Source organism: Dermacentor andersoni, chromosome 2 (genome assembly GCF_023375885.2).
Source record: "Dermacentor andersoni chromosome 2, qqDerAnde1_hic_scaffold, whole genome shotgun sequence".
Taxonomy (NCBI): domain Eukaryota; kingdom Metazoa; phylum Arthropoda; class Arachnida; order Ixodida; family Ixodidae; genus Dermacentor; species Dermacentor andersoni.
In genome coordinates this window covers 97,821,195-97,845,380 of record NC_092815.1, presented here as the reverse complement: position 1 = coordinate 97,845,380, position 24,186 = coordinate 97,821,195, and the positions used below count along the sequence as shown (strand labels likewise).

Sequence of the window (24,186 nt, the reverse complement as noted above, 5' to 3'; positions counted from 1 at the left end):
TGGTAATTCTCAAAAAGTCCGGTGACGCATCGGCTTTTTGTTAGACCCAATTCGAGAGATCTAGACGATTCCGCAGGTCCCTATGTTCCAAGCGTCGGTGCTGGCTAATGTGGTACGGGTGAAAGGCCGTAGTTTGGAATCCCCCAAACTGATGACTTGGAAATTGGTACCTGGGCGGCCACGCTCCGCACGCTAGCATGAGGGTTTGAGGCCATAAATGCTAGAACATCCGTGCGTATAGGCTAGGACTCAAAGATGGAGTCCTCCGCCGCTGTTTCCTGAAGTTGCCAGTTTGTCTCAGGTTTTCATACTTTCTGATGATAGTCGATGCGTTTGGTCTATGGCCACACTGCATATCTGTGGCCTTCCTCCTGTGGCCATTTGCAGATCCCAAGGCAAGGATTATGTTTACCTTCTGCTCGTTAGAGAAAGACATGGTGACTGGGACGAAAGAAAATGCACCTTTAAACCTTTGCCCTGACGTTGTCAATTCGCTTTTGTGGTGATAGGTTTCGAGGAAAAAAAACCATTCGTGCACTTTATCTACGCTAAGAACACAGCTATCACAGCTTGCTTCCAACTAACGCCAAATGCGACGTGTTACTTCGGCCAGGGCGCGGCAGATAAGGCACTAGCTCGATCACGATGTTTTTCTTTATTTCTTTTATTTTGTTCTGGACAACTCAGAGGGAGCCTGCTCGAGGGCGCTGCTTTATGATGTGGGGTGGGGCGGGGGCGGGGGGGGAGCGTAGTTACGTGGTATTTTTCGTTTTTTGGGGGGTTTACCAGTCGGGAAAAAAATAGTACGCAATGAGTACGTCGCTGAAAATACCGCAATTAGATGTCCCGTGGCTGTGCCTTCAAATGCCTCATTGACACTTTGATAATTAGGATAGTACGTTTCGAGTTAGATAATTTACGACAATTACCTAATTAAATCTCAGTAACGAAAGAATTACTGGCAGCTACTCCACTCTACTGTAAACAATATGAGCTAGGTTTTCTTCGAGTAACGCATTGCTCTTTTATTTAAATCTTGCTATATTATGGTTAATTGGGATATCCTGTATATATTTATGGCCTTTGCATGCAAGTGACGATGTTTCCGTCCTTAATAAATGTTTTAAGTTATTAGAAAAGTTTTTTTCATGAGTCGTTAACATTGCTTACTAGAAAAAGAAGCAAAACTGAGACATACAACAGTCACGTGCATTTCACACGTCATTGATAAAAGACTCTGCCGAGGAGGTAACTAAGTCTCTAGGTTTGTTTCATGGTCAAGAAAGCACGCAATGCTACTTGAAGCGTAGTGAACATAGAGCAACATATTCATTCTCTAGGCGTAGGCTATCCATACCTTTAGAAATAATTCTTAATATGCACCTCCATCTCTTTCAAAAATATAATAAACTCTCTCCTGTGTGCAGATGTAAATATATTGTGTATGTGCATGGTGTTTACAGTGGAAATTTAAAACAATGCTGAATTGAAAAAAATGCATATGAGGCAGCCACCGCTACTGCTTCTAATGCCCGTGTCCTTCTCTTGTCAGAATTTGCAGAAATAAAACGAAAGTATGATATAAAAGCCGTGCACGTCCGCGCCAACAATGATGCAGTAAGCTATTAGCCCCAGTGAAATTTCAAGTGAAAAGGTCGAGGAAATTCAAAAGAAACCTCAAATGATGTGGGTGACAAAGCTCTGGTAATGGTACTTTAGGCGCGCGTGCGTGTGGGGGGGGGGGGGGGGGGGGGGGGGCGTAGGGTGGGCGGGGGCTCAGCCCCCCGCCCCCGGAAAAGTCCGGAGGTTGCTCGGGCCCCGGAGCCTCCCGTAGTCGGCGCCTATGGCGATGGTACCACTTAAAACCAATCATTGCTGCATAAGCCAAAGCAGAGAATGAAATGTTAGCAAAAACAATGATTTCGGAACTTTACGGGACCAAACGATCCATTGGACCCGTAGGAAGAGACGTTTAGTTGTTCCTTATTCGTTTTATGTCTACGTTTTAATCGAAGCCAGAATACGAAGCATAACGCAGGCTTTTAAGGCAGAGAGTTGGGTCAATTGGAATTTAGACAAAAGACGTGTTCCTGCTCGTAAAAAATGAAGATCCGCAGTTTAATTTTGTCGCCTCGTATTTACCTCCCGTAGTAGGCACTACGGGTTTCGTATTTCTTAAAGGCCTCACAATAGACTCATTGCATTAAGGGTGGATACGCGAGAGAAAAGAAAGGATACTTTTTCTCATGCAGCAAAATACACGGTTACATATTTCGTGAAGGTATAAAAAAGCGGTCACAGCAGCGATCTCTTAGAAAGTGCCGCAGCAGTTTACGGGTGTACCAAAAAATGTAAAAAAAATGAGGTGGAAACGTCTGTATCCAACATATATACAGAAAGATAGTTCAGCACAATGCGTTGGCGGGCTAGTTGGTGCGAATCCATGAATACTTTGTTTAGCGCAAGAAACAACAGACACAAGAAAGACGACCCCCAGGACAAGGCGCTACTCTCAACTGACATCATTTTATTGCGTCACTCCTTTATAGACCGCTCAAACTAGAGGAACATGCGCAGTGAGCACCATGCGGTGGAGCCACCAACATCCGATCCCAAGAGCGCACTCATGCGACAGAACCTAAAAAACCAAATTCAGCGCTGTACAAGGTTAAGGAAAGCACACTAATGCACTGTGACCCCAATGACTGAATGAAAAATGCTTCCGATAACTCTCGGGCGGTGGTGTCACGGCTCTTTTTCAATATCGTGGTATCACGAAACATGGGTTTGCACTTGCATGTTTTACAATGCTGAGCCAAATGGGAACCTGTGCCTGTTGGTATGGATCGCTCATGTTCTCCAAGGCGCTCGTTAACGCAGCGGCCTGACTGCCCTACATACACTTTGCCACATGACAAGGGGCTATTATAAACCACACCGACGCTGCAATCTACAAACTTCACGTGGTTCTTTTCACAATCAGGTTTTTTACTTGTTTTAGAAATACGGCTGCACAACATGGACAGTTTCTGAGGAGCGGAAAACACTACCGGAATTTGGTATCTAGTGGCGACATTCTTTAGATTGTGAGCCACTCTGTGGCAATACGGCACAACTTTAGGCCTCTTCTTCTGTGTGATGCAGTTACTTTTGTGCCGCTTCCCTTTCAGTTTCTGAAGCAATACCTCCGAGACTGACTTTTGTAACCAGCAGCCTGCAGTTCGCAGAGTGATGACAAGATTTCATTAAGGAAGATTCTAAACACATCAAAGCAATGGCGCGTTTCACAGTCTTTGAGTGCGCAGACGCGTAAGGTAAAAGTTCCTTACGTGCACGTGGCGAGTACATCCAACAGACGCGGCCTGTTTGTAAGGATAGCTGCAAATCTAAAAACTGGAGTTTACCGTCCCTAGATAGCTCATGTGTGAAAGTTAAACCTTTGCCATTGTCATTGAACAGAGTTAAAATATCAGCTACCGTCACGGAGCATTTGTTATTAGTCTGTTTTGTCACAACAAGAAAATCGTCAACATATCTAAAAATTTGAACCGAGTCATTGTTTAAGGCACCCTTAAGAGCGCGGTCGACAAACGATAAAAAAATATTACGTTCATGTGTGGCGCCTGCTCTTTGTAATACTTTTTTTATCGTTTGTCGACCGCGCTCATTTATTATTGGTCGACCGCGCTCACGTAATTATTTGACCATGCCTTATTTGTAGCGTTATATTTATTGCACTACGGGGATCAAAATTTTCTGTACCGTTTGCACCTAAGAACGCTTACATTTCACTCGCGTAGAACGGCGCGACGAAGACTGTCTATAAAGATGTTCCCTTGGTTCCCTTGACTCCCTCGCTACTCGAGCAATATGCCATAATGAGAAAGGACACCGTTTGAATAGCAGCTTCTAAGGAAAGAAATAGACATCGGGAAATAAGGTTTCTAAAGGCCTTACCATGGGGGAGCTCCCTGCTTTCATCGGCAGTGGAACCTGCGGGGCAGAGCGCGAACATTCGTGCCAGAGAGGGGCAGCGTTCCTTGGCTCCGTATCGCCATGGTCGACCCTGCGAAGAACGCGTGAACGGAAATCAGGAAGGTGTAAAATACAGTACATACGGAACGTACATATTAGAATCTAGGTGAACGTTTAGTGAAGCAGCTTTAGATGCGGTACGTCTATCGGCCAGGCGCACGGTTATGTGTCGGTACTTTCATCTTATGCAACGTGTACTCTCGGGCCATGTTTATGTTTAACTTTAATCGCATGTTGTTTTAATATTCATGCGCCACACCGTTAAAAAAAAAATGCGGAAATGCAACCTCCCAATCGGGCGCATGCTGAGGGGGAGACGACTCCACAGCGATGTCGCGAGGGCGAAGGAGATTGCGCAATGATTCTCGATTGAAGAATGGTTATGCCAGATGTGCGTGGACAGAGCAGTATAACACATGTCTAAATACAGTTGTCATCTTTTGTCATCGAATACCTTGACCCAGTCAAATCGAAGTAAACCAGTGTATAAAAAAAGCCTTGGAATATCATACGCCATTTCATTAAGAGGTTCAACGGGCTTTAGAGATACCTATCAGTGGACCTAAAATTCAGAAGTGGAGTGTTGTGATTTGTCATTTGATTCGGCAAGTAGTGATTATCATTTGATTCGCGGACTGGCACGAGGTTATATACATCTATATATATATATATATATATATATATATATATATATATATATATATATATATATCCATCTTCCATCTCCATCAATGACCTGAGAGCGGAGAAGGAGGCCTCGCTCTCAGATCAGACGGAAGAGACCTGCGATGAAAAGCGCCACCAAGTTTGAAACTGAGCATCGCGACCACTTGCGGCAGAAACTGATGCAGCACGTTTTGCGAAGCAAGCGTCCTCCGCAACAACGTGCCGCATCAGTATTTGATCTCCACATGCCATCATCCAAACTTCGTCACACATCGTCACAGGGCGTTTCCGTCTGACGCGACCGCGGCGCGCGCTCGGGTTCAATATTGCTCGGATTGAGCCTTGAAATTCGATGATAAGTTTCACAAATTTGGCGAAATGTTCAAGACAACAAAAAAATATAGCGGTGCGTTAAAATGAGTCTGCCTCCTAACTTACCAGATAGACAACTGCCTCCAATGCCCTAATAATTTTTTTTCAATTTTCTGTTAATAAATATTTTGATACTCACGTTATTAGCGCCAAGGTATGTCCGCCTCGTCGAAGAACCGATATGCAGGAATGCAACGTTCACTACCGTCATAGCCTAATTCACAAAGAGATCAATACGATCTAAAATAAAGACACCCTGTACAATCCTCTGCCATATTAGACTAGTGTTTCTTTTTCCTTGGCACCCATTCTTTCTCGCAGTCTTCTGTGGCGCGTTAAGGTTCTTTGATATAGCCTGAATTCCGACCTCCGTAGGTCAGCGTAACAACTAGGACTTCTCGAAACTAACTGTTAGCAACTAATCGAAATTCCGCTCATCCGTTCGCTCCTGGAGCACTTGCATCTTCTGTACGGGTGCTCCTTGTGTCACTATATATATAGGGTCGAGCGCTTAATGCCCTCTCGTTAATCTTTTGCAAGGGCTCACCTTTTTCCAGGCCTCTGACGTGCGCGCGAAGAGGAGGAGAATACAACGCCGAGGCTGCACGTCACCAAAGACGCACTGCGCATTCAAATCTTCCGTTCCTCCGGTCACGTTGCGACGACGCTGGAAAACGTAGTACTGAGCACTGTTCCTTGCAAGGCGAGACGCGTCCGTTTGATCTCCATTCTGTCCGCGTCTGTGTGTGTTAAACCAGCGTCGCCTCTAGCTTCCCCATACTTGTAGCGTTTGACGCGGAAAAAGAAAAAGAAGGAGAAAGAAAAAAGAGCAGGAGCGACACGGCTTCAACGTGAACCTCGAGCCGAACCAATACAAACCCCACGTAACCTTGAAAACTGGTCGCCGCGCAGTAGGCGGAAGACGCAGGTCGAGTTATTAATGCCATGATTGCGAAAGGAGAGGAGACAAAAAAAAGAAGAAGAAAGAAATAAGGAGGAGAGCAAAGGAACAGCGGCCATTCTTGTTAATAAGCTGCTAACGATTACACATACACGTGAGGAACACTCGTCTTTACACGTGAGGAACACTCGTCTTTTTGTATTGACAGGCGGTGCCGCAAGAGCAAAGCTCGTCTTGGCGCTATCTGCATGAAGGAGCGAGTGGGGCTCAGAACCAATATGAGGCTAACGAAAGCAACCGGTGCACTCGAACGGCAGATTTGCACCTGTCACATTGCTCGTGGGTGCGGCATGTCATCGCAGTTCAAAAATTTTTAGTACTATTATAACGGCTACACTATATTTACGCGTATTCATTCGGATAATTGCCCATCATAAAAGTTGGCCGATGCAAGTTGCTGTGTCTACAAATACGACCCATTGTGACCGATCAACGTGCTGGAACAACCTTGAAATGGACGTGTTTGCATACACCGACAACCTGATAGGATGTAGGGTCAGTATCTTTCGGCCTCTGCCACCGTCATGTCGTGAGACCTCTAAATTCACCGCGATCTTTGATCATCATTAATCTGCTGCAAGATTGAGATTCCGCAGCAGCTTATGGAAAGGAATGGTGTTCTAATAATTAATTATGGGGTTTTACGTGCCAAAACCACTTTCTGATTATGAGGCACGCCGTAGTGGAGGACTCCGGAAATTTCGACCACCTGGGGTTCTTTAACGTGCACCTAAGCCTAATGGGCCTGACGAACCAACCGACTGAGCTATCTTTCCGGGCAACATCCAACAGTCACGAGTTCAAATCACCTGTTATGTTCCTTTTTTCCCCCCCTTTTCTTCCTTTTAATGTCTTTTCCTTTATTTTATCACTCTACGGGAACCCTCCTAAAAAAAAAAAAAAAAAGAAAGATATATATATTCAATTATGTATGACCACACATGTGCAGGTCATAAATACCAGGTTCTCTAACCGAGTGCCATCCGTGCGGTATAATCGAGCTCAGATTGGTCCACCTTGACTGATCAAATAGGGCACCACTGTAGGTTAAATGAGGCGTACAACTCCTGCAGGGACCCGCCGTGATTACTCAGTAGCTATGGTGTTAGACTGCTGAGCACGAGGTCGCGGGATCGGATCCCGGCCACGGCGGCCGCATTTCGACGGGGGCGAAATGCGAGAACAACCGTGTACTTAGATTTAGGTGCACGTTAAAGAACCCCAGGTGGTCGAAATTTCCGGAGTCCTCCACTACGGCGTGCCTCATAATCAGAAAGTGGTTTTGTCACGTAAAACCCCATAATTTAATTTTTAATTTAACTCCTGCGGGGACGGTAGAGTATCCGCCTCCCGTGCAAGAGGACCGTGATTCAAATCCCGGTGCCGCACAATTCTCCACCGGAAAATACAAAAAAAAAAACCGTGTGTTGAGAAAATTGCACAAACAGGCCTGGAGTGCGGCCTGATCCCGGTGACCAGAACCGGTAACGCACTCTCTCACCAGAGCAGGATTGGCCACCCTGGTGCAGTACTTGGCCACAGCCTCCTATATGAACACAACAATCAGACCCCGGCCCTCAGTCCCCAGCAGCTGCGAAGCAACTGAGCACGGCGGCGGTCAGACCTGCGACGCTGCAGAGGGTGCTAAGAATCCCTGGCTTCGGAAAGGCCGCCATTGGAATATGAACTTGGCAACGTTTAACGCTAGAATGTTATCTAGTGAGGCGAGTCTAGCAGTGCTATTGGAGGAATTAGAGGGCAGTAAATGGGATATAATAGGGCTCAGTGAAGTTAGGAGGCCAAAAGAAGCATATACAGTGCTAAAAAGCGGGCACGTCCTGTGCTACCAGGGCTTAGCAGAGAGACGAGAACTAGGAGTCGGATTCCTGATTAATAAGAACATAGCTGGTAACATACAGGAATTCTATAGCATTAACGAGAGGGTGGCATGTCTTGTTGTGAAACTTAATAAGAGGTACAAAATGAAGGTTGTACAGGTCTACGCCCCTACATCTAGTCATGATAACCAGGAAGTCGAAAGCTTCTATGAAGACGTGGAATCGGCGATGGGTAAAGTCAAAACAAAATACAGTATACTGATGGGCGATTTCAATGCCAGGGTAGGCAAGAAGCAGGCCGGAGACAAGTCAGTGGGGGAATATGGCATAGGCTCTAGGAATAGCAGAGGAGAGTTATTAGTAGAGTTTGCAGAGCAGAATAATATGCGGATAATGAATACCTTTTTCTGCAAGCGGGTTGGCCGAAAGTGGACGTGGAGGAGCCCGAATGGTGAGACTAGAAATGAAATCGACTTCATACTCTAGCGAACCCTGGCATCATACAAGATGTAGACGTGCTCGGCAAGTAGCGCTGCAGTGACCATAGGATGGTAAGAACTCGAATTAGCCTTGACTTGAGGAGGGAACGGAAGAAACTGGTACATAAGAAGCCAATCAATGAGTTAGCGGTAAGAGGGAAACTAGAGGAATTCCGGATCAAGCTACAGAACAGGTATTCGGCTTTAACCCAGGAAGAGGACCATAGTGTTGAAGCAATGAACGACAATCTTATGGGCATCATTAAGGAGTGCGCAATAGAAGTCGGTGGTAACGCCGTTAAACAGGAAACCAGTAAGCTATCGCAGGAGACAAAAGATCTCATCAAGAAACGCCAATGTATGAAAGCCTCTAACGCTACAGCTAGAATAGAACTGCCAGAACTTTCTAAGTTAATCAACAAGCGTAAGACAGCGGACATAAGGAACTATAATATGGATAGAATTGAACAGGCTCTCAGGAACGGAGGAAGCCTAAAAGCAGTGAAGAAGAAACTAGGAATAGGCAAGAATCAGATGTGTGCGTTAAGAGACAAAGCCGGCAATATCGTTACTAATATGGATGAGATAGTTCAAGTGGCTGAAGAGTTTTATAGAGATTTATACAGTACCAGTAACAGCCACGACGATAAGGTGAGAGAGAATAGGCTAGAGGAACTTGAAATCCCACAAGTAACACCGGAAGAGGTAAAGAACGCCTTGGGAGCTATGCAAAGGGGGAAGGCAGCTGGGGAGGATCAGGTAACTGCAGATTTGTTGAAGGATGGTGGGAACACTGTCCTAGAAAGATTGGCCGCCCTATATACACAATGCCTCATGACCTCGAACGTACCGGAATCTTGGAAGAACGCTAACATAATCCTAATCCATAAGAAAGGGGACGCCAAAGACTTGAAAAATTATAGACCGATCAGCTTACTGTCCGTTGCCTACAAAGTATTTACTAAGGTAATCGCAAATAGAATCAGTAATACCTTAGATTTCTGTCAACCAAAGGACCAGGCAGGATTCCGTAAAGGCTACTCAACAATAGACCATATTCACACTATCAATCAGGTGATAGAGAAATGTGCGGAATATAACCAACCCTTATATATAGCCTTCATTGATTACGAAAAAGCATTTGATTCAGTCGAAACCTCAGCAGTCATGAAGGCACTACGGAATCAGGGTGTAGATGAGCCATATGTAAAGATACTGGAAGATATCTATAGCGGTTCCACAGCCACCGTAATCCTCCACAAAGAAAGCAACAAAATCCCAATAAAGAAAGGCGTCAGACAGGGAGATACGATATCTCCAATGCTATTCACAGCATGTTTACAGGAGGTATTCAGAGACCTGGAGTGGGAAGAATTGGGGATAAAAGTTGATGGAGAATACCTTAGCAACTTGCGATTCGCTGATGCCTTGCTTAGTAACTCACGAGACCAATTGCAATGCATGCTCACTGACCTGGAGAGGCAAAGCAGAAAGGTGGGTCTGAAAATTAGTCTACAGAAAACTAAAGTAATGTTTAACAGTCTCGGAAGAGAACAGCAGTTTACGATAGGTAGCGAGGCACTGGAAGTGGTAAGGGAATACATCTACTTAGGGCAGGTAGTGACCACGGATCCGCATCATGAGACTGAAATAACCAGAAGAATAAGAATGGGCTGGGGTGCGTTTGGCAGGTATTCTCAAATCATGAACTGCAGGTTGCCACTATCCCTCAAGAGGAAAGTGTATAACAGCTGTGTCTTACCAGTACTCACCTACGGGGCAGAAACCTGGAGGCTTACGAAAAGGGTTCTGCTGAAATTGAGGACGACGCAACGAGCTATGGAAAGAAGAATGATAGGTGTAACGTTAAGGGATAAGAAAAGAGCAGATTGGGTGAGGGAACAAACGCGGGTAAATGACATCTTAGTTGAAATCAAGAAAAAGAAATGGGCATGGGCCGGGCATGTAATGAGGAGGGAAGATAACCGATGGTCATTAAGGGTTACGGACTGGATTCCAAGGGAAGGGAAGCGTAGTAGGGGGCGGCAGAAAGTTAGGTGGGCGGATGACATTAAGACGTTTGCAGGGACAACATGGCCACAATTAGTACATGACCGGGGTAGTTGGAGAAGTATGGGAGAGGCCTTTGCCCTGCAGTGGGCGTACCTAGGCTGATGATGATGAAGCCTAAGTACACGGGTGTTTTCGCATTTCGAATGGTGTTCTGAGGATGTTGATAATAATAATAATAATAATAATAATAATAATAATAATAATAATAATAATAATAATAATAATAATAATAATAATAATAATAATAATAATAATGATAATGATAATAATAATAATAATAATAATAATAATAATAATAATAATAATAATAATGATAATAATAATAATAATAATAATAATAATAATAATAATAATCCTATTTTTATGTCCACTGCAAGACGAAGGCTTCTCCTTGCGATCTCCAGTTACTCCTGTCTTGCGCTAGCTGATTGCAACTTGCGCCTGCAAATTTTCTAATTTCATCAAGCCACCTATAGTTTTCTGCCGTCCTCGACTGCACTTCCCTTCTCTTCACAACCGTTCGGTAACTCTAATGATCCACCGGTCACCTACCCTACGCATTACATAGCCTGCTCAACGCCATTTTTTTTCTCTTAATGTCAACTAGAATGTCGGCTATCCTCGTTTGCTGTCTGAACCGCACTGCTATTTTACTCCCTCTTAACGTTACGCCTAACATTCTTCATTCCATTGCTCCTTGCACTGTCCTCAACTCGTTCTCGTTTTTCTTTGTTAACCTCCAAGTTTCTGCCCCATATGTTAGCACCGATAGAGTGCAATTTTCCCATATCACTGGCGTTAATTCCCTGGAATGATTTATGGCGTATTATGAACAGCTATAATCAATAACTAGCCAAAAATATTTGCACGCCATTCTACCAGACCACACTGACGTCGATGACACGGATGTAAAGCCCATCGAGAGGGCGGGCATGTTGTCCGCGCCACATACATCACAGGCATACGAGGCAGTGGCGCTTTATATAGCTTGCGGAATAGAATGAATTCAAAATAGTTGAGCGTGACCGCAAAGACTTCAGGCATTTCCTATTCTCGCAACACTTTTGTTTTTAAGCAGCTGAAGGAGAGGGAGAGAAAACGCTTACAGTAGGTTTAGTGCGAAGCAAACGAACGCGCGCACAAAGACACACCGGACGGGCGCTACGAGTCTAATTCAAGAAAGCACTTTGTTGAGAACAGGCATGCGGTAGGGTGAAAGCCCTCAGTCAAGATTGTGCTGCCAGCACTTCATCTCTTTCAGGTATGGTCCACTGAATTACGACCATAAAAGACTTGTACACTATGCATATAAGATAAGACTTCGTCGGTCGAATTGTTTCACCATGATATGCAATACGTCTCGTCGTCTGTCTCGACACGTTTGCACAGTGCGCCACATATATCGCCCGCCAGGAAATTTGAATTCTGTGTCGCCGCTTTTCTTTCTTCTTTTTATTCTTTTCTCGTTTTGATTTCTTCCACTTAGCTGGAAGTTCGAGAAACGTGGCGCAAGCGAGTTGGATCTTAATTAAAGCTTTCGCACTTTACGAGCAGCCACGCGCGATGCGTGTGAACTTTCCCTGCCTGATCTGAAACCTGAGAGACTCAACGCAATTAAGCGAGCGACGGCTCATCCACATTCGCTACTCTCGATTTTGCTTCCACGTCAAGGCAAATTGGGCCCCAGAAGGGAAAAATAAAGAAGAAAAACGGGCTCGAAGAAATGACATCGGTGTCCCCCTGTGGACTAGGCGCAGACTGCGTCGGACGCGATAGCGAAAGCTCTCTTGGCGAATAGAGCCTAATCTACTCTGTTCACTAAACTCAGGATGAAACAGTTCAGAGAACTGAAACTCCCAGGTATAGCAGGCCCCATCATGCATTACAGGCTTCATTTTCGTTACTTTGACAAGCAAGTCTGAGCTGTTGGTGATTCCTCCGAAAAGGACAGCTAGGAAGACGAAAGGCAACGAACCTGCGAGAGAGCAAGACACAATAAAGATCAGGACGAGCGGTGGTCACATGATCCCGGTTGTCGAGAAGATCCGAGTGCTGGGGATGCTGATTGAGCGCAAACGAGTCAACGGCGAGACGGTCAACCGTCTGGCGGCCAAAGTCACCACGGCCATCCGCCTCATTAAGAGGGTGTCGCACAGAACAGCAGGCATGAAGGAAGAAAGCCTCACCCGGCTAGTGGAATCCTTCGCTATAAGCCACATTACATACGTTGCTGCTTTCCACAACTGGAGGCAGTGCGAACGAAATAAGATCAATGCGCTCATACGCAAAGCGTACAAGGCTGCACTCGGACTTCTCGACTGCACAAGCACCGACAAGTTCCTGGCCTTGGGAGTGCATAACACCCTGGAGGAAATCGCCGAGGCGCAGAGGACCGCTCAGCTCGCGCGGCTATCATAAACAAGAACGGGCAGACAAGTGCTGCGTGACCTAGGCCTGGGACCAAAGGAAATGGGACCCGAAAATACAGAGGTGCCTGTACCGGACGCAATTAGTAGAAGGCTACGGGTATGTCCGGTGCCAAGGAATATGAACCCTGAGTTCCACAAAGAGCGGCGGGCGGCGAGGGCCAAGGCGCTCATCGATCTCCATGCCAAAGACAGGGGTGCCGTGTTTGTGGACGCGGCAGAGTATCCACATGACAGAAAGGCATTCGCCGCTGCAGTCGTCGGGGCGTCGACCGGTGCAACGAGAACAGCTGCGAGTGTGCGGACTCGAGGCGCGCATCAAGCCGAGGAGGTGGCCATTGCTTTGGCCATCGCCGACCCCAAGTGCACGACTGTGCTCTGTGATTCTAGGACGGCAGTGAAAAATTACGCCAGAGCAAGGGTGTGTGGTGAAGCCGCGCGTGTGTTGCGTGTGGTCGATCTTGCGAGTGAAAGTCGGTGTGTGGTGATAAAGTGGTTTCCGGCCCACATGGGCAGTGATGTGTCGGATCGCGGCAACGCTAACCACAACGAGACGGTGAACGCGGCGGCGCGAGGACTAACCAACCGTGCCGCTGCTACTACAGCCGACCCGTCGTGGTGGTGGGAAACCAAGGACAAAATGACTTCCTATAACGAAATTGTGAAATGGTACCGACTAGAGCGAAGGACTATGCCACCACCTCATCCGGGCTTGACCCGTAAGGAGGCGGTTTTATATCGACAACTTCAAACGGGGTCATTATTCACCCCGGTGCTGATGAGGCACGTGTGTCCAAGTGTTTATGAAAGTGATCTGTGTTGTGTGTGCCGAAAGGAAAGAGCCACTGCAGCTCACATCCTTTGGGACTGTGCTAAGAATCCGCATGAAGCTGCAACAATAACAACGATCCCGCCGCGGCTCGAGGCCGCAACGAGATGCTATGACCAAGATGTCCAAACCCAGGCCGTCCAGCAGATCTCGGCGGCCCTCGAAAGGCAACGACCGCGCGAAACCGGAGGGAGGCTGCCACCCCAAAAGAGGGGCAGGCGCGGTCGACCAAAGGGAATAGTGCGGCCGCGGCCGAAGTAGAGGCGCCACACGCCGCGAAGACGTCATGGCCGCGTCACGGTAACGCCTCCCTAACAGGGGAAGGCTAACCGTTCTGCAGGCGTTCACAACAAAGTTTCCTCACTCACTCACTCACTTTGATAACTTATTGGACACGGGGAAGCAACGGAAAGACAAGGGGGCAAGACTATGCCACCACTGATGCGGTGACAGGCCTTTTGGATTTAGCGCCGATTGGAATCCTATATGCCCACGTTTTGCACGTTGCGGTAAAGGATACACGTACTAGAAGAACAAAGAAAAAGAAATGGAGAAAAAATGCTGGCGAAGCAACGCATAAGGAACCACAAGTGCGGTAGCTGCTGCTGGAGCATCGTCTATGAAACAAGCGGAGCGAAAATTACGACACGCGGGTGTAACCGCATAACGAGTTGAGTCGTTAAGCGGGCTGCGACATGCTATACGAGCTGAGAGAGTCGAGGAGGGGAAAGAAGGCAGGGAACTGCCGCACGCGATGATACAAAACGAAGATGGAGGCACATGACTGCACTGGAAGAAGGGGAGATAAAGTAAACGCGTAATGGCTTCACCATGAGGGGCACCGTCAACTTCAATTCTTTCCCTTAATTCTCACTTGGGCGCGTTCCCGAGTCCCTTGCAGCCGCTGTCGTCGCGGGAAGCTGACACCGTGCTTAGTTGTATAGGCGCGCGCGCACGCGCGCTGTTTTGAAGAACGAAAACAAAAGAGCTGGTTTCACGTTCAGCCGCTGCCGATTCTACTGAAGCGCGCGCATACAAAGACACGTAACACTTTTTTCTGAGCGTCATTAGCGGTAGCGTCAGGGCGTCCCTGGAGCGAAGCCGCAGCGATTACCAACCGACGAGATTGCCTTTCCGAGTTATCCGACCCGTTCGTTTTGGAACGAGTCTCAGGTATGATGACGAGGCAGACGCAGTAATAAAGGGAATAACAGGCAGCAGCGGGAGAGGGAGTCGCGTAGGGGAGGGTTGCGGGAGGCGAGAACTTCGTCGCCTGCGCCATCCGCGGCGTTTTATTGGCCCGACGACGAGGCGCCTGCTGGAAACTCGAACATGTTGCGCGAGTAAGTGGAGAACGGCGGTTGCGTTTCGAGTGTAGGTGCGGCTTTGATGAAATCAGATAAGCTGCGATGGACAGAGAAGAAGAAAGAAAAATGCGAGGAGGGGGGGGAGTACTGGAAGTGAGAAACCTGCACGCATTTTCCTCTCAGGCGCCTTGCCAAAAGCTGTAGGGAACATAGTTGGCACGTGACTTACTCTCAGCAGTGCAGTGTGTCTACACGTGCGAAAAAAGTTAGACGGGGGTGAGGATGCGAACGTTTTATTGGTATTGTCAGCTGCCTAGGATGGTGGCTGCAACAAGACACCAGCTACCCTATGCAGGTGAGGATTTGGTTACGCCCCGTTTCCACTGTAAAGTTTTCACGAAGGGTGTATCGACTTTCCGATTAGTGTCAAGGTTACTGTGTACCTGGACACAGGGGCGTAGCCAGGGGGGGGGGGGGGGGGGGGCTTATGGGGCTTCAGCCCCCCCCCGAAATATTTCCGGGCTGTCCATGCACGGCCGACCAAAGCAACCTCCGGCGCCGGAAATCATTCTGGATTTTGTCTAAAATGTTCTTTTCACACTCGAAAAGACATTTCAACGCGAACATTGCGAACTCGGGCTGGATTTCCCGGCAACGCCTATGCACCGGGAGTCACATAATGCAAGGAGCCCCATCCGAGCACCAAATTTCAAGGGCGTTTTGATGGCAAACGGGCTCACCGCGACATGTCGCGGAGGCCGCGGAATCTACGGAGCGCATGGATGTCAATTCCGAAACTTTATGGGTATAAATTCTCATGAACGTTTGATGCGAAAGGTGCATTCACATTTCCAAAGTGGTGCTTCAGATTTTCAATTGCGGAACTTTCTGGGTTTAATGTAGTTATAAACATATGACGCCAAAAATGCATTGACTTTAGTTCTAAAGTCTTACGTCGGAACATACAACGAGACAAACCTAATCAACACACTATCAGGCAAGATAAACCAATAAAGAATCAATCAATAAATCAATCAATCAACTTGATAAAGCACGCAGCGAGGTCCGATGAGACGAAGCGTTGTGGTGGTTCATTCGTGCCGTCATGTCACATAAAAAAATATCAACATTTGTTTTCACCTACGCCGAAGCATCCATGTCAAGACACTAAAGCCAGCCAAGGTAACTACGTTCCTATTTATTTTTTCTACTTTGACTTTGAGGGGGTGGAATGGGTGAGCCGAGAATGGTGGCTAAGTCTTGTGTGCGCAAAGGAGAAAAGCGAGGAGCAAGCGCGCCGCCATCCGTGGCGCGCGATACATCGAGGAGAATGGATGGAATGGGAGCGGGATCTAGGATTATGTGAATCTGTGATTGCGCAACATGTTCATTTGCCTTGTCTGACGCATCATATAGAGTGACTTTTTCTTAGATAGGTAGATTTATTGGATACCTATGCGTATACTTAAATATCTTGTTGCCAGATTTTGTGTATACGTGCAGTGAACTTTGTTTCTAGTGACACTTTTTTGCCCTTTACCAAGCTGTATCTTCGCATTTGTATATATATTCAATTGTAACTTCGCATTTATAATGCACAAGTGCGAGTGAAATGAAAGTTAGCCTACCCACCCCGCGCAATAATGGTTCGGTTCATTATCTGCGAGGCATGCGGGTAACACACAGGCATCTTTCATTTACAAAAGTGACACGCAGGTGGGAGGATAAATGTTCTTCAATGTTCTCATACACTGTGTTGAACGTGGTTTCATGACGTAATCGATGCTCCAGAAGATGAGCAGCGTGGTGCCGTGAGGTTTTTGACAGCTGAAGGTGTTTCCCAAAAAGAAATTAGACGCCGTATGGCTGCCGTGTTCGTTGAACATTTAATTTCATTGGCCACTGTGAAGCGTTGGAGTAAACGGTTCAAAGAAGGACGTGAAAGTTGCAAAGACGATCCAAACCGGGCCAAAGCCATCGTGCAATCACCCCCAACAAGATTCGAAAGCTTGATGATCTGATGAGACAAGAACGGAGGATAAGCATCGATGAACTGGCAGAGCGTGTGGACATCAGTCACGGTTAGGTTCACGCCGTAATTCATGGACATCTCGGTTATCGACTGTTGTGTGCGAAATGGGTGCCCAAGATTTTGAACCACCACCAGAAGACGGAGAAGTTCGGCGCTGCCTTGACTCATTTGATCCGGTATCATAATGAGGGTGACGACTTCTTGTCTGAAACTGTGATCGGGGACAGACCATTGTGCCGCTACTACGAGCCTGAAACACGACGGCAAAGCTTACAGTGGAAACATTCAAATTCACCGCCCCCGGAGAACGCAAATGCCGTCATTGCCGCTGGAAAGGTGTTGTTGAGTTTTTTTTTCGATCGTCAGGGGCCATTACTGATAGAATTTGCTGAATCTTGAGAGACTATCAATTATTTCTGATATTGTGAAACGACGGATCGGCTGCGCATCTCAATCAAGAACAAACGACGTGGAAAATTGACGAATGGGGTCATCTTTTTCCACGACAATGCCCGTCCCCAGGTCGCTGATGTGGTTAATACAAAACTGGCAGAGTTCAAGAGGGAAACGCTGCAACATCCGCCACACAGCTCAGACCTGTCGCCTCGCGACTTCCACATGTTGGGGCTCAAAAAACAGCTCAAGGGAACCAGATTCGTGTCGGACTATGACGTGAAAGAGTCACTTGCAGGCCTTTTGAAGCAGCAACACAAGGAGCTTGATGAGACGGGAATGACGCGACTCGCTAGTCAATGGGAGAAATGTCTATATGCTCATGAAGACTACTTTTAAATAAAGTACCCCGTTTGTCATGTATTCCCACTGGCCCATTTTCATTTGACTCGCCCTCGTGTATTTTGCAGAACTCCCGCTTTCTATACGTGCTCTCCGTTGCGACTAAATTTCGATGCAAGTACTCACGACACACGACCGGACACACGACTGCTCCTGCTTAATACATTCGAACAAATGACAACGTCATTGAGATTTTTCCCTGGCCGTTGCATATGCACAAGAATGTGAACAAGGTTATTGAATGACAAAGTTTCATTAACACATTTGTCATCAACTTGTTGATTTCATGGCCTTTAAATTTGTCATATCAGCGGCATGCACTGCTTTGCTGGTTTCAAACTGATATAGTTCTAAAGCTCGTGGGATATTTTCTTTACTTATTAGATAGGCAAAAAACATGGAAGCGTTAACATCAGGTATTCCGGGCACAATTTTTGGCACATACGAGTACATTCTTTTATGAAAAAATACATATTTTACTTGTTTTGACAGTGTGTAGCGTTCATGAATCCGTTCGCAGCATATTTGGCAATGACAATGCAGTTATTATTCATGTATTTGAAACCTTGACGAATTGTTTAAGAGGACGCTTTAGCTCGGGTCTTACTCCGACGCGGCCTATTCAAGTACATGTAAAACGCAGAAACACTTTTCTGAGATAACTCCTCGATCGCTTTTCTTGAAATTTGTTGCACTTGAGAGAGAAAGTTAAATTCTAGTGTCTGTTGGAGGCGGAATTATGGTTTAGGGTCTGAATTTTGTTTAAATATTTTGAAAAATTCGAAATTTCGAAAAAAGGAACAGAAGCACGACGTTTAATGCTAATAACTCTGCATCAAGAACAGCTATCGCGGTTCTGTAAACGGCATCTATTATAACAGTCAAAGCGGACAAATTTGATATGTCAATTTATATCTTACGTGAACTGGTTACGTTGTGTGCAAGGGTTCTGCAAAAGCCATATTTCGACAATACTAAATTTTTTGAGATTCATGTGTAACATATCAATTTTTTCCGCTGTAAATGTACTATTAGATGCGATTCACAGAATTGCGATGTTATTTTTCATTGTTGAGTTACAGACAGTTAAACTTTATAGTTTTGTTTTCTGAAAATTTGTGATATTTTCCAATTTTCAATGAAGAATTGACAACCTAAATGAAAAAATGGAAACGAAAAGTGAGTAGAATTCAAGTTTTTATTTCGGTTGCAACAAACCTGGTCAAATTTGGTGTATTTGTTGCCGAGAAAAACGTATTTACATGTATTTAGATGAGCACCCGAGCTAAAGCTTCTTAATTAAGGAGGAGGCCGAGCTACATGTGAGCCCCCCCCCCTAACAAAATTTCTGGCTACGCCACTGCCTGGACAGACCAGATGTGTCAAGGCTGCGACCTTGGCTGCTTCCAACTTTCGTTGTATCAGTGCTCCATATGCATATAGAAGCACAGTTGTCCCCACTCCACTGAGATTTCGAGAAACAGGTGATGTATACGGGAACCACGCAAAAATGCCCGGCGACGGATTTTGTCACCGGTGGAGCGTCTTCGGAACATTTCACAAGATCTATGCTTGCGTGAAGCTTCTTTGACTAAACATAAGCTTAGACAATTTGTTACACTACGTTAAAGCGGTGCAGGAAGGTAAATACGTAAACAGAACCGTTCACGGGTCGTTTACAGTTTGGCTACGTGCAGGTCCATCGGTGAATGCTGATCGGTATGCGATTCTCTTAAAGACAACCGCTGCGATAGTGTTCCGGGCTGCAGTGGCTTTGCCAGGAAGTTTTTTTCGCAAGGTGGGGGCACGTACTTGCCCGGGAGAGAGGGGTGGGGCAGGCGGGCTTTGTCGCACGTGGTTTTAGGCCACGTATCCCTGATACACCAAAATTTCGGAGGGTGGGGGTGGGGTTCACCGGCCCAGTGCACCCCCCTAGCCTTATCCCCCTTTGGCTATACCGCTGCTGAGCAGAGTGAGAGAAGCATATCGGATAAACTAGGGCAATACGTGTACCAGCTGCTTGTATCTAAGGGTGAGGTCGTAACCTTATATGGACAGCCTCCTCTGCTTAAAATAATGACCATCTCGAGAACACGGGATCTCGACACTGCTGCACCTTTTCGACCACAGCACGGAAGCGAGGGAAACGAAGAATATGGCTATACATAATTGAATTTAATACTTCAACGTATTACTTTTGGGCTTAGCAACACCGAAGCCCCCTGTGAGCCCGAACGTGTGCCGATTTCAACCTTTGGTCCCAATTTAATCTAAACTTTCACAAGAGCCACTGCTGCGAAAAAAAAGTTAGAAAAAAAAAAACGCGTGGCACTGATTAGCTAAGCCCGGGCATGGCACGACTCGTCGTTAAACCTGAATCGCTCAGTTCCAATTTTTTTTTTCTGCCCATATTTTCAGGCCCGTAGTACGAGCACGGTGACAGACGCATCGTGCTAACTTCTTACCGATGGTTCCATAACCAGACCGGGGCAATAACGTGCCGTGTCGAGTTTTCCGAGTTGCACGACGGTCCCGCAATTAGTTTTCTCATACCATCGCACGTAGGCGACGATGATGAGAACTCGCAATCCGTCCATCTCTTCTTTTCCAACAACTGATAATGTTCGAACATCCTCGCCTGCTTCCTTGCTTCGCCGTCTGGACGTTCTCGTGATTGAGGTAGCCGGAATTGGAAGTCACGGTAATATAAAACCAACGCTAGAAATTGCGGTTACAGATTCGTGTGCAGCCCGGTCGCTAATTGGGTCGCGCGACTCCTGCACATTTCAAGATTTGCACGGGTGTGCGATTTCAACGATCGACCGTTGTCGGCCAAGGTAATGTAGATACACGACGTCTTTCCAAACTATTTCCAGAGCTGTGAGTTCTCTACCAACACCTGCCGGTAGTTCTCGGTACTGAACGAAAAAAGGCGATGAAGCACTGATAACATGTATAAGCTCCAGCGTGGGGACGGAACGCCTTGTCACAAGTTCTTGAGTGTGACGGTAGTGGTAGTGTTGTTGCTACAGGTAGTGTTAACCTGACGGTCAGTGCGACAGTCGCTCCGCCTGAGCACCACTGTTAAAAATCTAAAGTCCGCGACCACTTGTCTATATTATAATACCAATAAAGAGAAGAACCACAGTTTAGTACCTGAAAATTTTGCAAGTTGTTTCGTGCGTATGGGATCAGTCGGTCAAAATGAACTGTTGAAGTTAATCTGCATAAGTAGTGGTTTCTTGTAAAGCACACACAGCTATGCTCACATTTAGGAAATGTATTATTTCCGATGAGCAGAGAGCCAGAGAGTTTAAAATATTAAAATGGGGAAATCATTCATGCTCCAGATCTCGCCGATGTTGTGACAGTCTGCTAGTCTGTTGGCAAGACCCCACTATAACAAAAAAAGAGTGGCGAAGAAATGTGGTTGTGTTACCGCCAAGGGCGAGCATTTATAATACAGCAATAACGTGGAAAGTTAAAATAGAAAACGCTCGTCCTACTCGCAGAATTAGCCGTCTTACAGAGACGGCTCAGTCTGGTTTAGTGAGTTTTATATTTTGTTTAAGCAGAGTTTGAAGTTACAAGCCAAGTTTTGAGTTACAAATTACTTCGACGGTGACACACAAGTACACAAATATCCGATCCTGTTGTTCCCTGTGGATCGTACATACATAATTAAGCTCCGATAATCAGACAGTGAGCGCTCGAATGTCCTCTTTCGCCACGCTATTCTGTGCACCCTTGGAAACGAAAACTCCTTCCATAAACGCAAGATCACAATTTCATGACGCAGCCTAACACAGCTTAGATTTGGCGGCAATAGAAAAATTAGTTGTGAGGCTTACAACGCTCTCGAACTGCGGTTTTCGCCAGTCCCCTTTCAAATAAAGAACTGATAGTACTGAAGAATGAAATGTACGTACCCGACTTCATCGTGCGATTTTGCAGCGTCTTACGAATTAAGTACTTCAGGGGCTTCAGTTGAAAATGTTGCGTCTTAAGTTGTGAAATGTGGTTCAGCGAGTTTCTCAACCAGAGGTTATACGAGGTTCGCACGCGGGCTGAATTAATGCTTTCGGGAAACGGCAGTATAGAGACTGCGGCTACGGAACTAAAGCTGCAAAAGAAGACATTTCAAGAAGCCTGCCCTGTTTTTCATGAGCTTAACGTGGCTGGAACACATTCTGCAATTTAGTAGTTATCAAGGTATTGTGAGTGTTTGAGATAATTAATGCTTCACACATAGACTTTACGACATCTTGTGGCGTCACGTCAACGTAGCTGTACTACCACGGACGAAGCCTCGTTATAAACCGGAGATAATACTTTTCATGGGATTTTGGGATTTTTCTCAGTTTTTTGTGCACAGGATGGAATGTGTAAAATTACAGAACAACAACTTTTATTGATGGTTATCAGTTGAGAACTATACTTTATGAACTCCAAAATCAAAACCGCTTCTTACATTGCAGTGTTGTCATGGCAAATATATATGGATAATGTTAGCGAAAAGAATGATTAAGAAAGTAAGTGAACGCAGAATGGTAACGTCTCACTGCTTCACAGGTATTTGCCAGCTAGCTAGCTACTCGTTAACGCGGAAGGTGAACACTAAAAAAAGAAAAAAGCCACGAATTTCCTTAGAATTTTCTGGCATACCTCAACTTCTTGAATTTTCATCCTTAGACAGAAGGTTGTAGGTCATTGGATTAAGAAATAAGTATGTGGCTTGTTTCTTGCGTCTCGTGGCTTTTAGATTCTAAAGATTAAAATGTGTCCGTCAGTTACGGTACTTCCTAATGCGAAATTTGAGCGCAGATCGTTACGTGTTTTCATTTCGCGATATATTGAGGCTAATAATATGAGACCGTAATCACCGTTGGCAGTGGGCCAGTGCCGTCAGCGCCTTCGCAGAGGGAGGGGCCGTATGGGAACGATGGCATGATGAGTGGTATCGGAGCCAGCTGTGGTAGAAGACGACGACGAGCGCGCGAGCATTGGCACGAGCGCGTTCATGCGGTTACGCCGAGGGACGCCAAAGTTCAACTCAGAATCAGGCGCCTAAGAGCTGCACTTCAAGACAGAGCATATCCGCGTACACACGTTCCAAATTCTCTCGTCTGGCGTCTCCTGCAAGCTGCGATTGGGTTCCGCGAAGAAAATATATCGCCGTGGTTTGGCGTTTAATGTGCAACAAATCGACAGGTAAGCTATAGTGAGAATAGCTGGAAAGCTAGCTTTTCTTTGTGTGCTTGTGTCTGCATGCGTGCGTGTGTGTTGAAATATGTACAGTAAAATAATTAGCTAAAAGTTCATTACTGTAGCTATATTAGTGCAAATTTATTTCTCGTTGAAGTAATGGCCACACCATCGAGTAATCTAGCTCAAAGGTTACAGTTGTTATCTGGCACAGGCAATTTTTTAAAATTTGGTGCAGCTAAATAAAACACCCGATATTCAGGTGTTTGAGTAAAGATAAAATAAAATCCATCTTAAGTATCGTATTGACTAAGTGGAAGGAATTTTACCATTCAATATCTGCAAGCTAACACTTTGCAAGAGTCTTCATCGTAAAGTGACATTGTGCGCGTTTATTGGGCAGTTCTTTGAAAGGTATTGCAAATTTGTAGAACGCGGCCTTTGAGTTGTGAAACCTTCTTTTACTTCTTCGATATTACACCTTAGATTGTTTCAACGCGAATACAATTCTTGGCCTGTTTCGCTCACTTTGGCATGCGGCTGCTGTCTGCTATCTAGCCCCTGAGATGTCACTCTGGCTCGCGAAACAAACAAGGAAAGTACATGGCTGACTTAAGTGACAATTCGCGATGTTCTAGCTCACAATGAAATTTAATGCTTGACGCCTGAAAAAGACGTCTATATGCAATGACGCCGTAGTTCCTTTTAACTGAGACCTGCTGAACCTCAGCTGTACGGCGCCAGAGGGACAAAGCTGGCTGCAGTTAGGAGGCCGCCTTTGGTGAAGCTCTCTTTGTGGCGTCCGAAGGCAGAGACGCTGTTGCACGTGTGTGTAATGCGACTAACATTCTGAGCTTACTCCCTTCACAACAGATTGTAAGTAAACGCGCCTTCAGCAATACGGTGTGTCGCTACATCGCTTGGATGCTAATCGCATTTTGCTTTCTTCTTTTTGCAGACGTCTATAATATGTGATCTGTGCACCATCGATAAGCGCTCTTTCATCGTTACAGTAATTGTAGGGACACACTCCAGGCAACTTTTCACCGTCGCCGTGATGTTCTGCATAAAGTCCAAGTGCGACAAAAGCCTACAGCGCCCCGCTGCGCCTTATGCTGTATGTGTAAAGTAACGTGTGAGAGGGTGAGTCGAGAGGGATGGCGGTTTG

The 24,186-nt window shown here is 46.0% G+C and overlaps 1 protein-coding gene across 6 annotated transcripts in view; it reads right to left on the bottom strand.

Annotated features, from left to right (window-relative positions):
- LOC126541591 (calcitonin gene-related peptide type 1 receptor-like) overlaps nt 1-24,186 on the bottom strand; it is a 375,314-nt gene that overhangs the window by 52,079 nt on the left and 299,049 nt on the right. For 5 of the 6 annotated variants that reach the window (XR_011892806.1, XM_072286476.1, XM_072286478.1 and 2 more), the window contains one exon: nt 3,958-4,066. The gene's annotated coding sequence lies outside the window, so the exon portion shown is untranslated. Of the gene's footprint in view, nt 1-3,957; nt 4,067-5,620; nt 6,345-24,186 lie in introns of those variants that run through there. The other variant, XM_072286479.1, reaches the window with a different exon arrangement.